This window comes from Bombus pyrosoma, linkage group LG14 (assembly GCF_014825855.1).
Source record: "Bombus pyrosoma isolate SC7728 linkage group LG14, ASM1482585v1, whole genome shotgun sequence".
NCBI classification, from domain to species: domain Eukaryota; kingdom Metazoa; phylum Arthropoda; class Insecta; order Hymenoptera; family Apidae; genus Bombus; species Bombus pyrosoma.
The window spans coordinates 10,629,288-10,641,359 of record NC_057783.1 but is presented as its reverse complement, the minus strand read 5'-3'; the positions used below and the strand labels follow the sequence as shown (position 1 = coordinate 10,641,359).

Here is a 12,072-nt window from a genome sequence, read left to right as displayed (position 1 = left end):
GAGGTCTTGCCAAGGGTAGTTTTCACGAAGAGAAATTGTTTATACCCTTGTGTTTTTGGCTGAACAAAAGAATTGGAACCTTGCATTTCTCTTTTTGCGTTTTCGCTTCAAATAGAATTCTTCTACATTTCCCGTTATCTCTTAATTTTATACATTAAATATATACAAGAGAGAATACTTTGAGAATAACAATTCTTTGCTCGTTCCTATCAGCTATCACGGTATTTAAATCTAAAAAATTTAAACGCGTACAATTTACGAAAACACGGTGCACTTGAAGAGTTATTTATAAAATAATTTAATGTACGTATAATTTCATCAACATTAAATTTATATATGCATTTGGAAAAAATCTCAATCTCAAAAACTCACGGAAATAAAATTTCAGAAAAACTACGTAAACCAACAGGCTTGTATATTTAATCACGCATAAAAAAATATTATATTAAATTATATTTTTAGAAAAGTAACTCGGAGACGTAAAATCGTCATTTCATCCGTCCGATTTAATGAACTGAGAGATCAATATAGAAACACCGATTTTTCACGTCGCGATTTTTCCAAAGCATTCACTTGAATATTTTTCTACGGTATAATTTTTCCAGGTCATTATTTTCCTCCTATATATACTTTCTTTTTTGAAACCAGACGTGCTCGTTAACCAGAACACTGAAAAGTATACGCTAGATTCTTCTTTGACGATCTACCTTGCTTTTGGTTGCACTTCACAATATCGTGATTCACAAATTCATCCTTGTTCGAATACGTCTGAATCTTTTTACGAGCTTGCTTTATACAAAAAAAAAAACTATTTTTCAACTATCTGGCAAATACGATAAGAAAACTTCAAACTTATTAATTTATTAATTATAAATACTTCTCTTTAACTTTCACGGCAATATCGGCAAGTCGATTACTTAACGAATAAAACCTAATAACTTAATACTTAGTGATTTTCGCACAAGGACATAAGTGACATACTGTATATTTTCAATAAAAATATCTTCAGTCCTTAGCTTAACACCCAACTTCAGAGTTCTAAGGAACAGAGGAGATATGTCCACTTTACTTATGTTCGTCTATCAGAGATGTTAGAACGGGACTTGAAGCTCTCTCGCTCAAGTGTTAAAACAGGAACTATGCTTCGTGAGATCGACCTCAAAAAAATTTGATAAGAAGGCAGAAGTAAAAAACAGGAAACAGATTAATCCAATTTCGTTCGGACGGGAAAGTTTCGTTGTCCCGAATAAAGGCAGATCGCGATACCATCAGTTACCAAAGATTCTCCCTAGCGAGCCTTCCGTTTCTCTTTCTCGTGCGACGGATAAACAGAAGCAAAGAAACCTGTGTTATTCGATTTGAGAGCACTGATTTTTGAGTTAGAGAAATTCTTCTTTTGAAATGGAATTAAAAAGTAGGTCTATCTATACTTTATCTTCTAATTCTTGTTCACTTTAGAAATCACTTTAATGCAAATTTCCAGTTTAGAGACTAGTTCACTATCTCAGTCCTAGTTTCTTCAAGAACGCTAAAAGATTAACGATTGTTCTTTGTCATTATCTCTGTATCTAAATCACGTGCGTTTGAAGAAACTATCGTTACGTACGGATCAATCGAAAGTGTCACTTATCTCTCGTCTGATCTATTATTTCCAGCTGATCTCTTAAACACGTATTCCTAACGTTCTATCGCTTCATCTTTGCTTCTTAGATAGATTTTGAATCCCTTGAGTAGTTTTTATGGAAATGTATGAAATGTATGAAATTATAAATATGTTTATTTTTTACGTTACATTGAAAAATGTTAAAAAAGCTCGTCAGTATTCCCACAGTTTACGGGAACTTTTTAATAAAGTTTTAAACGATTTACGTTTCTGTAACATTTTCCCCTATTTATATCCAGAGAACATACTGATAAAGTTTCATTGGATAAAACTGGAACAGCCTTATATATGGTCGAATTGTAACAAAGAATACACTTGGTTCGCTGTCAAATGATAGTTCGTCGATGTTGCCAGATGTCGGTTATCAGACTATGAAAATAAGAAATGTGCGTGAAAGAAAGCCAGCGGCGTCCTCCACGTTCCAAAGGCATCAGCGCGCATCTTCTATTCTCTTTATTGCTCAATAATTCTCTTTTGCCCAAAGAAACGCACTCGAAGTGCTCAATTTGTTAATGGCTAGGACATCGATAAAACAAATGCGACAGGGGCACCATAAACATGTAGTTTGCAACGACAATTCTGGAATAATGTTTCCATTGGCCAGTCTACCATTTGCCATCCCCTTCCTGCCTTTCTACACGCGATTTTCAGGCCACCGTGTTTATTATCCTTCTTCCGTCTTTTCTTGAGTTTGTCGCCCTTCAAAGACGAGTACCTGACAAAATACATGATCGACTGATCTACATAATGAATGGTAATTGCTTGGGAGAGTAATGAACTTTAGTTTCAGTTTAAATAGTTGAGACGTTCTTTTGGCACGATTCGTAGTAAATTGAATCGATGGTAAAAAGGTTTTGTCGTTGTTACTCTTTGATGAGTACGCAATAGCTCAGATGTTGCTTCGCTCATTGTTGTTAAATGGTCATACAGATGTTAGTAGATCGTACCTTGATTGTACCTTGTAAGACGAACTGCATCCTTTCGAAGATATTTTTATACGATGTCAGGAGATTAAAAGCAAAAATTGGAAATTTATTACAAACTGGGAAGGATCTTAGGACAAAGGAAGGAAGGGAAATAGAAAAAAGTGAATCCCAAAGGATAGCAGGACGATATTAAAAGAAACATCGTCAGGGACTATCTTTGCGGTGATGGCGGCCCGTGTAATCATTATACATCGGCGAAAGGTAACGCCTAGGGGATCCCATTACGAGTTTCATAAATTGTGGCCCGAGCCTCTGGGAGTAATCTTAAATAACGAGTATGAAAACGGCCTTTAGCGGAAGCGACGAGTTCGCGCCAGTTCCTCAAGGACATTTTACGTCGCTTCTCCCAACCTTTGCCGGAACGACGATGCACTTTAGTAAACGTATCGCCGCCGGAAATACGACGCTAGGTAAAATAAGTTTCCTCCTTGGAAACGACAGCCTGTCCGCTCGTTTAGAGACGGGATCGAGTATATGCCACGTAACGTCCTGACACGATCATGTGAGGAATGTTCCGAATTTTTAGGTACGAGTATCTAAGAGAACAAAAAGTATCAAAGTGGAATAATCGAGAAACTTTGTGAAATTGCTCGGTTGAAACGACGAGTGACGCAAGTGCCACATTAATTTCTCTACTTATATTGCTTAAACGCTACAAACTCTAAACACCCTATGTCTTTAACAGATTCGTAGGAGCAATAAATACTAACACTAGAACTACCACACCAGTCAAATTGACTGGTTTTACAATTTTATCTTAAAATTCCTACTTCATGTTATATTTTTTTCCGCAATGATGTAATGACTTTCGCAACGATAACTAAAAGAATAATATAATAAATTTTATTTTGTTTTTTATGTATTGAAACTGAAAATAATTTTGTATCAAGGCTACTTATACCAATACCAGTCAAAACGACTGGTACTTGTCAAAATGTAAAAGGGTCCTGCAATCTGTTTATTGAACCTTAATAAACCAGTTTCCTCGTTTTATACAACTTCCCACACGTTTTTAAAATTTTTACTGCGTATTATTCAATATGATGATATCAGTTATCAGGAAAATTCCGGATCGATCGCTAGATCGCTAGATGCTAACACTAGAAATACCACACCAGTCAAACTGACTAGTTCTACAATTTTATAAATGTGTCAACTCTCATTTAGGGATCATGGTCCCAGATAAATTAATAATACCAAAAATGTACTACATAACATGGAATTCCTTCTGTAAGAAAGTAATAAATCAATAAATATAAAAATATTCTATTATTACGTATTTTTTAAAGCCCAGTCATTTTGTCTGGTTTTGGTAGAAATAGTTTCGTATTAACTATCGGTAGTTCTAGTGTTAAATAATTGACATTTACAATCATAACTTCATTCTACGATAAATTTAAAAATTAAATTAAATTGTTCCATTATCCGTAACTTGTTCATTATATTAACCGTATTCTATGTGAAATTTACGTTCTCCTTTCTTAACAAAATCTTTTGTCACTTTTTCGAAATTACGTCTTTTCAATTGCTCGATTATTTTTCGCTCATTTAACTCGAGTCTAACCTAAATATAAAATTTCCCGAGCCTAAAGGTTCAAGAGATTGAAAAAAGTATACAATGGAAAAGCACCCGGAACTTTAACTCTCGAACTGGATGATAAAGTTTGTCAAAGCGTCTGCCAAAGACGATCCTTCGCTTCCGGCATGATCCAAAGTCAAGTAATTCCTCCGATTATAAAGCTGAATCTCTCGGTCGGTCTGCGACGTACGAGTCGCGGGGATATCGCGGTTGCGAAAGAGAAGAGGAGTTCTGCTCGCGCAGAAAGGAAATTGCTTTTTTATAGGGAACGCGGAGTGGCTGGATGACGGTCGAGGAGAAAACGATGGCTTTATATCGAGGACCATCAATGTGTAGGCGTCGCTTCGACCGCGATTCTAGTATCGATTCGAGCGGCCACGTGCGGAGAAAGAATATTCCTTTATCGATTTTATTATCTGCCTTCTTTTCAGGAGCTCTTTCGAATGAACGTCGACGCGAAGAATGGAGATGGTCTGAGTTGCATATTCGCCTGCTTTTTCTTCCGTTTCTCTGCTCTTCTCCCACTCCGTTAATCCCTTCAATGCCGACTATGGTTCTAAGCAAATATATTTTCTTTTCGATGTCAAGTATTCATTTACATCAACGAACATAACGGGATGTTGTTCCGTTTCTTTTTTTCGTGCGAGCGTGATTTAATTGTCCATTAATGGAAACGAAATAATGGGTGGCAAATGGAAAAGCGAGAAATACTATCTTAAATAATTCTCTAATTTGATTTTAGAGATCTATCAACTGTTAAGATCTCGAGAACGAAATGTATTCAATTTTAGTACGAAGTCTTTGAATGCAACCATACTATAAGAACTTCTTCTGCATGCCTGACGTTAATACTTCGTTTGAAAGATAATATCAATTAATAAACTTTTGAAAGAAACGATATTGACAATTACTCACAAAACTTTGATATTTTTTGAGATTGAAGATAAATTATTCCAAACACAAAACATTGAATTTTATGTTAGCTACTTACAACTAGAATAACTTTAGTTCGTTCCACAGCGCTGTTAAGTTTATTTACTTTTAATAAAATATTCCATTAAAAAATTTTGCTTCAAAATCCTTCAAATGTTCACGAGAGAAAATTATACACGCAGGTTCAAAGCAATACTTGTCAAGAGAAATGTTAAGTGACTAGAAAAGGCAAAGGAGTGACGAAATAAAATTTCACAGTGAAGAATTACGGTGAATATGAAAAACCTCGTCATTTCTGCATCCTCGAGAAAAACATTCTTACAAATCCCTTTTCAATTTACCACGTATTCGGAATTGACTAGAAGTAGAGTCTGTGATTTAAGCGTGTGTGTGCTTTCTAAAAGTAAGAAAATTTTGTCTCAATTATGCGGTAATTCAAGAACAATGCAGGCCATAGTATTTGTACTAAAATGTTACGCTACTCTCAACATCGTGTTTCACATTATTATTAACAACTGGCTATAACGATGGTCACACCGAAATTTCTGTGGCTGCCATAAGCTTTTCCTTGAACATTAATTAATAACCAGGAATGGAATTTGTTCGTTGGCAGTCATGTGTCTAATTTTCATTTTACCGTTACAGATTAATCGATAGATCGATTATTTTGATACGATCACGCCATTTTATTGTTTTCTAATATAATAGGTAATTTATTATCAACTAAATTCTGGGCGTTGTATTAGAATTGCTTGCGACAAAAAGACCAGTTTTAAGACGCGATGTGTACAGACAAATTTTCTTATTTCCAGGTTCAAAATCCTCCAAGCCCCTTCAGCAGAAAGGATTTCCATCCTTTAGGAGAAACACTTTCCACCCCTCTAATATCGAGGCAGCTGCGATCGATAGCAGCAGATGGGACAGAACAGTTTTTTACGATACTAAGAACTTTATCCCCTCTTTTTAAAAGCCCAGCATTCACACTTGGGCGGGTCAATATTTTTTCTCGTCTTTTCTGTGGTGAAAAACATCTAACGATAAAAGAGATTTCTAAATTTTATTCCGCAGTAGTGTTTCGTCTTTAATGTCATTGCTCTTCATTCATTGTATGAAATACTATTCTACAAATACATATACGTAACCTAAACAGTCTGATTTCATTCGTAACCCCTTGAAGTAAAAAGAGAACGAAACAGACGGGAAGGCGAATACCAGGCCAACACCGAACGCGTTAAAAATTGCAACTTAATTCTGGGAGAAATGAATCTTCATAAAGCGACTCTCTGTCGACACCTTCCTAAGAGAGAAAACCGCTTTGTATAGCTGGTGGAAATGAATTCAGACAGAGAAATACAAATTAAAGGAACCCCGTAGCTGGATTATTTCCGACTTCAGGCTCAGTTCTTGCGAGCAGCTGCGACTATCGACCGTAAGATGAGCCGAGAAATTCTACGCGAAAGCTAGTTTCTGGACCCACCGCTCCTCGACTTTCTCCTTCCACAAGTTTCCTCCCTTCCTCGAAGGACACCCCAATCAGCTCGCACGCAAGCAGCCTTCAGTCCTGGCCCTGGCCATTCCTACCCCATTTTCCCCGCTTTCGATCCTTCTTTGGTATGTAGCAGAGGCCATTTTTGCGTCCAGCTGTCCGAATATCCCAAATTCCAACAGGGGCTAGATAGTACCGTCCCAGCAAAATATTCTATGCAATTTCCAGAATTTTCTACGGTTTCCATTTTTCATGTTTCTGTTCCCTCTGTTATTTTATTTAATTGCAATGTTTTGCGTTTTTTTACAGATCGTGGGAAAAAATTTTCCAAAGAACTTTTCCAAAGAATTATAGATTCTTCTAGAAGTTAATAGATAATTTCAACCGAATCGTTAACTTATTAGAGCGATTGACGCGACTGCAAATGACCAATTAAATTTATAATTCAAAATTCGTACGTATGAATTGGTTTGTATGATTTGAATGAGAAGAATCCATGAATGTAAATTAATTAAAGCAAGATACCTCGTGAAGTCTAAAATATCAATTTAAAGCACAATCGGTTTAACCGAGATCCTCATTTTACCAGGAAACCTCAAAATTAATAGACTCATCTTGAGTTGAGGGCTAGTTACTTTGAATCAATATTGAAGCACAAACTAATACCTTCTTAAACATCTCTACTTTTAAAACTCTCGGCTCTTTGACTTTCTTTTTTTCGTTATTGAAGGAAGCTGTGAATTTTTCTGTCATATTCTTTTTCCATTTACTCCTCCTCAAAGGAAAATCGTACATAATTATAATTTTGAGCAACTTCGTTTAAAACATGGACACTAAAGCTTTATATTGTAGGATCCACTTAAGTCAAGAAATAATAATAAAAATTGACTTATAAAACTGTCTTTGGGTTAATAAAAGTTATTTTGGAAATCTTTCTAGATTCGCTTACTTGCGTTTAATCGTAATTGCGTAATTTTTTGGATTACATTTCTTTCTTTTAAAGATTACAACAGCGTACAGATTACTTAGAAAAGAACCCCTGACAATGAATTAGCTAATGCCCGAGCTGTGTTTTTATACTAATACAGTTGCAGTCGGAACTATCTCTCGTGTTCCAAATTTCTTTATTGCGCTTTTCGCGAGAAAATGAAACACGATACGATTGCTGGACGAAATTCTTGGATTTAGTGCTACGAGCGAGTAAGAATAAAAAGATGGAATTTCATGCGTATGAACGATTCTCATGTGACAAAATTCATTGATGGAGTTATATATATTTCTCCATTATTCGTATTTAAAATTTTTGTGAGATTCAGAATCAAAGCGGCGAGTTAACTCATTTTCTCTGTTTAAATGTAAAACGTTCTTTTACAACAAGTTCTCTAAATTATAATTAAAGAGCTAAAGAGCACGACGATAGAGATTAATTGGCAGCAGGCGTTCACCGTGACATAAATCCAACATTGTCTTGTTCCTTCGTTCTCGCGTTCAATCGTCCGACAGATCTATCCTCGTCGAACAAGTTAAAGTGCTTTCGATGCTTACGAGTAGCTTGCATCGACTAATTGTCCACTCGATCCGTGCCGATCGAACACGATACACACACCTATACACGTGACCGTTCCGCTCACAGTGTGTACAGTAGTTTATACGCTTTGGAGAAATCGATAGTGTGGCCAAGTCGACGTCGATTGTCGAAACTCGCCGATTAAATTACCGTCCGAACAATTTTCGACTCGAACTCCGGCAACTTTATCGAGACTGACTATTCAGCGGTGTTAGTTGCCGGAGAAATCTCGTTGTTTGTCCTTAACACCGATTAATCGATCCTAATTAAACCATCAGGATAAACTGCTTTTATTTGAGAGTTATTTTTATCTATGCGATTATTTTAATGCACTAATGGAATCGACGTCATTTTCTTTGTATTTAAGTAAAGATTAATGACGTCTTTTAACTTCCATTCCGGTGTTAACGCTAGTAATTATAAAATTATTCTGTAATAAATCATATGATACACAGAATTTGGCGTTATATAAAGTATAATTTCAAACTTTAGCAAATCATTATCGACGTATTTTTTCTGACGATATTCCTTATTTCGCATTCTACGTGTCTATTCATGTACGTAGCTAAAAAAGGAAACATGGAGGATGTTGAAAGTAGACAAACTTCGTCGTGAGGTTTCCAGAACGTGTCTTTAACGGAATTGATTGGATGAAGTAACGCAAATATAAAGTGACAGGGACGATATTCCAGGCTCGGTACTTAGTTTATCCGAACCTCCCTTGGTCTTACTTTAAGCCTTAGAGTCTAAGATGATCTCCGAAACGCGCATTACAGCTCCGTAATACCGGTTACATTTCCCACGATATTTAGCCGCGGCCGATGTGCACCGAAATATCGGTACTGTTTTAGATTCACCATGCCTGGGTTATTATCCCGAATCCGAATTTCACTACCAGGACCGTTGAGTTTGGATTTTTGAATCAATGGACTCGATCAGCCGGATAAAATTGCCTTCCTCGTCATTTATATTCATCCAGACGCGGAAAAGAAAATGGAATTCATATTTCTCAGCTGGGCTAATATAGTGTACCTGTTGAGTGTCGTGTTATTAAATTGGAAAGGAAATATAAGTTACTAGAGATAAAACTGTGTTTTCTCTGTATGTTCTTAGTATTTTTCAAAATAAATTGAATTTTAGCCGATTAGATCTTTCTTTAACTGTTATATACGTGAATTGGCAACGATGTTCGATTTCCTTTCTCTTTGAAAGAAAAGGTAAGAACCGATGATCTATGGAAAAATTTCTGCTACAATTCAAATAATCAGAGAGTCGGGGCCATAATTCATATCTTGCTCGTGAAGGGTTGATCTCGCTATTTTCTTGCAACGAACGTTTCATCAATTATTTTCTTGTTTTGTTTGTCGACTCCCTTGGGCAAATGAGTGTTCGCGAGCACTCCCGTCTTCTCGCAGAGAGATGATGGTTTATAGCAATAACTCATTCCCGCGCTGGATATGCATATATATATTCTTCAAGCAAAATTCTTTAATAAAATCGTTCTCTACAAACGTATTCTATTAGCCGAATGAGACACTATGTTAGAAGCGACTTGTATAGTTAAAGTAAAAATAGCGTTATCGTGCCGGTGATGACCTTTACCACAGTATGTAAAATTCCACCAACCGACGCGACGCTCTGTTAGATCTATACCGTGCTGCCATTCATCGGTAAACGTCCCAAATCCCTTTCAGAGCTCCTACGATCACGGAATACCTGGCACGTTTCCGACTATTCAGCCTAACCGTCCAACCGACCGAGTTTTTCCACGACGCGACGGTTAATTCATCGAATTAAGGTGAACGCCGTCGAGGCGAGTAATTGCAGAGATGCATAAACGGCATGGCGTTTCGATTAATTATTTGAGCCGAATCGAGAGGTTCGTGTACGCCAGGTACCCGCCAAATAACGAGATTATTAATTAGCTCGGGATTCCGAGAAGCTGAGATACTTAACAGCCATGATGAGCCGTCATAGTGGAACCTGAACATTCTTGCGATCCCGACTCTTTCGCTCTGATATTGATTCGCTGTGTGATTCCACCTGAATTTTTAGATAAAAATTTTAATATCGTAGAAACGGCATATTATTAATGAGAAATTTTTAATGTTCCGAAACTGCAAAGATCGCATGTACTTCAGGCAAAAATATAATTATTCACAATAATGCCAACTGCGAACAATTTGTTTCATACGAAATCTAGGGACGTTATTAAGATCTACACAACGATCGAATAAAAAAGTAAGGGACGAAAAAGCTTTTTCTAATTCCCCTTTTCATCCAGCGCCAATCTTTTGTTTTTACACAGGAAATTTACGTTCTCTGTTCCAATTCTCTACTTCAAAAAACTTACGACTAACAAAACGATATGCAGTTGTGTACATACAAATATTCTGAATTTACAGCTTTGTAAAGGATAAAGTATCAATATTACATCTTTCACCGCAAAAATATATTAATTTGCATTAATTTAGGTTGTAACAAGCAATCGATTAATATCGGAACAAATAATGATTCCTACCAATTATACCGTAATTTAAAGGATAATTGTAACGGAAAAACTGAAAAATCGAATAACGTGAACATTTCGGAACATTTTTTTCCGAAACATTACGTCGATAGTATACACGTAGATACAAGAGTTTAAAACACGTTAAAAGATTTTCAATGCCGATAAACTATCGGTTATTCACACTGTTGTTTTTCCCTGCCATATTGCCATACATTTTTTCTGGTTTGAATTCGCGAAACACGTAACGAGCAGGAATACGTATAGCGCGAATTTTCCGTGAAGTGAAATTACAGCAGAGGTATATACGCAACGATAGAACGTGGCACGAGCCGAAAATTATCGCAACGTGAAAATTGTTCAACGAGTGTTAACGCTCGTTAACGATACCGCGCGAAAGATTAAACACGACGACATGACGCGACGCGACAAATCGTCGAATATTTCTTGTTACAGGGAAATGGATTTGCTGTTTGAATTACAGGCTGATATTTTCGAGTTGAAGATTTTCTCGAATCTATGATATAGTATTTATTACGTCGCTCCCTATTTTGAAATGATCGTAGCATTTTTATTTATCGTTTGATTCCATTGAAACTTGTATAGAATACTTCAACCTATGTAGTGACAGTAAGTAACAGTAAGTTAAGGCTGTGAAGTTGAAGAAGTTTGTTATACTACCGAGCAACAACTCCAGCACACTTCCACATTGAATCTTTTTGAAAATATGTGAATTAACTTCGTGTTTTCAATGAAACCGATCGGACAGTATAAGAGTTTGTCAGAATGGCTATTCAAACAAAGTGAAATTTTTATGTATCTGATGAAAGGCAAAGCTCGATCAAACTCAATTTTCTAGTGAAATTTTTACAACTATAAATTTTGACTATGAATATTTTTTGTCCTATGAATATTCGAATATTTGGTTTGCAAATGTAGGATGTACGAAGTTATTGATCCATTACAGTAACCAAATGGCTCTCGAAATTTGTTCTCTAGTTGAAAATTGAGTTCGAGAAAGATGATTAAGCGGAAAATAGAATGTTTGCAAAAGAAGCAAAAATAAAAAAATGTTGCTTAATTTTCTCTAAATTGATTACATTTCAGCGTAAGTATATTAAACCTTTTCGTTTACATTTCGATGTACCAACATTCTCCGTTTTCTTGACTTTAATTAATGTTTCTTGCATGGAGGAAACATCCGTGACTTAGCGCAGCAAACATAACACGCTTCGCAACAAACATCTGAATTATAAATTAATTTGAAACGTCAACGGATAACAACGTACCGGCGAAAAGTTACTACGATGCACTTAGAAGTTGTTGCAGCCCGAGTTGTATTCAGCCGA

The 12,072-nt window shown here is 36.2% G+C and overlaps 1 protein-coding gene and 1 long non-coding RNA gene across 11 annotated transcripts in view; both read right to left on the bottom strand.

Moving 5' to 3' along the window:
• The window catches only part of LOC122574853 (furin-like protease 1), a 230,282-nt gene that overhangs the window by 107,765 nt on the left and 110,445 nt on the right, over positions 1 to 12,072 (bottom strand). The gene's annotated exons all lie outside the window — the stretch shown is intronic.
• Positions 1,733 to 12,072, bottom strand: part of LOC122574861 — a 55,837-nt gene continuing 45,497 nt past the window's right edge. Inside the window, exon 3 of the long non-coding RNA XR_006319217.1 lies at positions 1,733 to 2,378. This is a non-coding gene — a long non-coding RNA (uncharacterized LOC122574861). The remainder of the gene's footprint in view (positions 2,379 to 12,072) is intronic.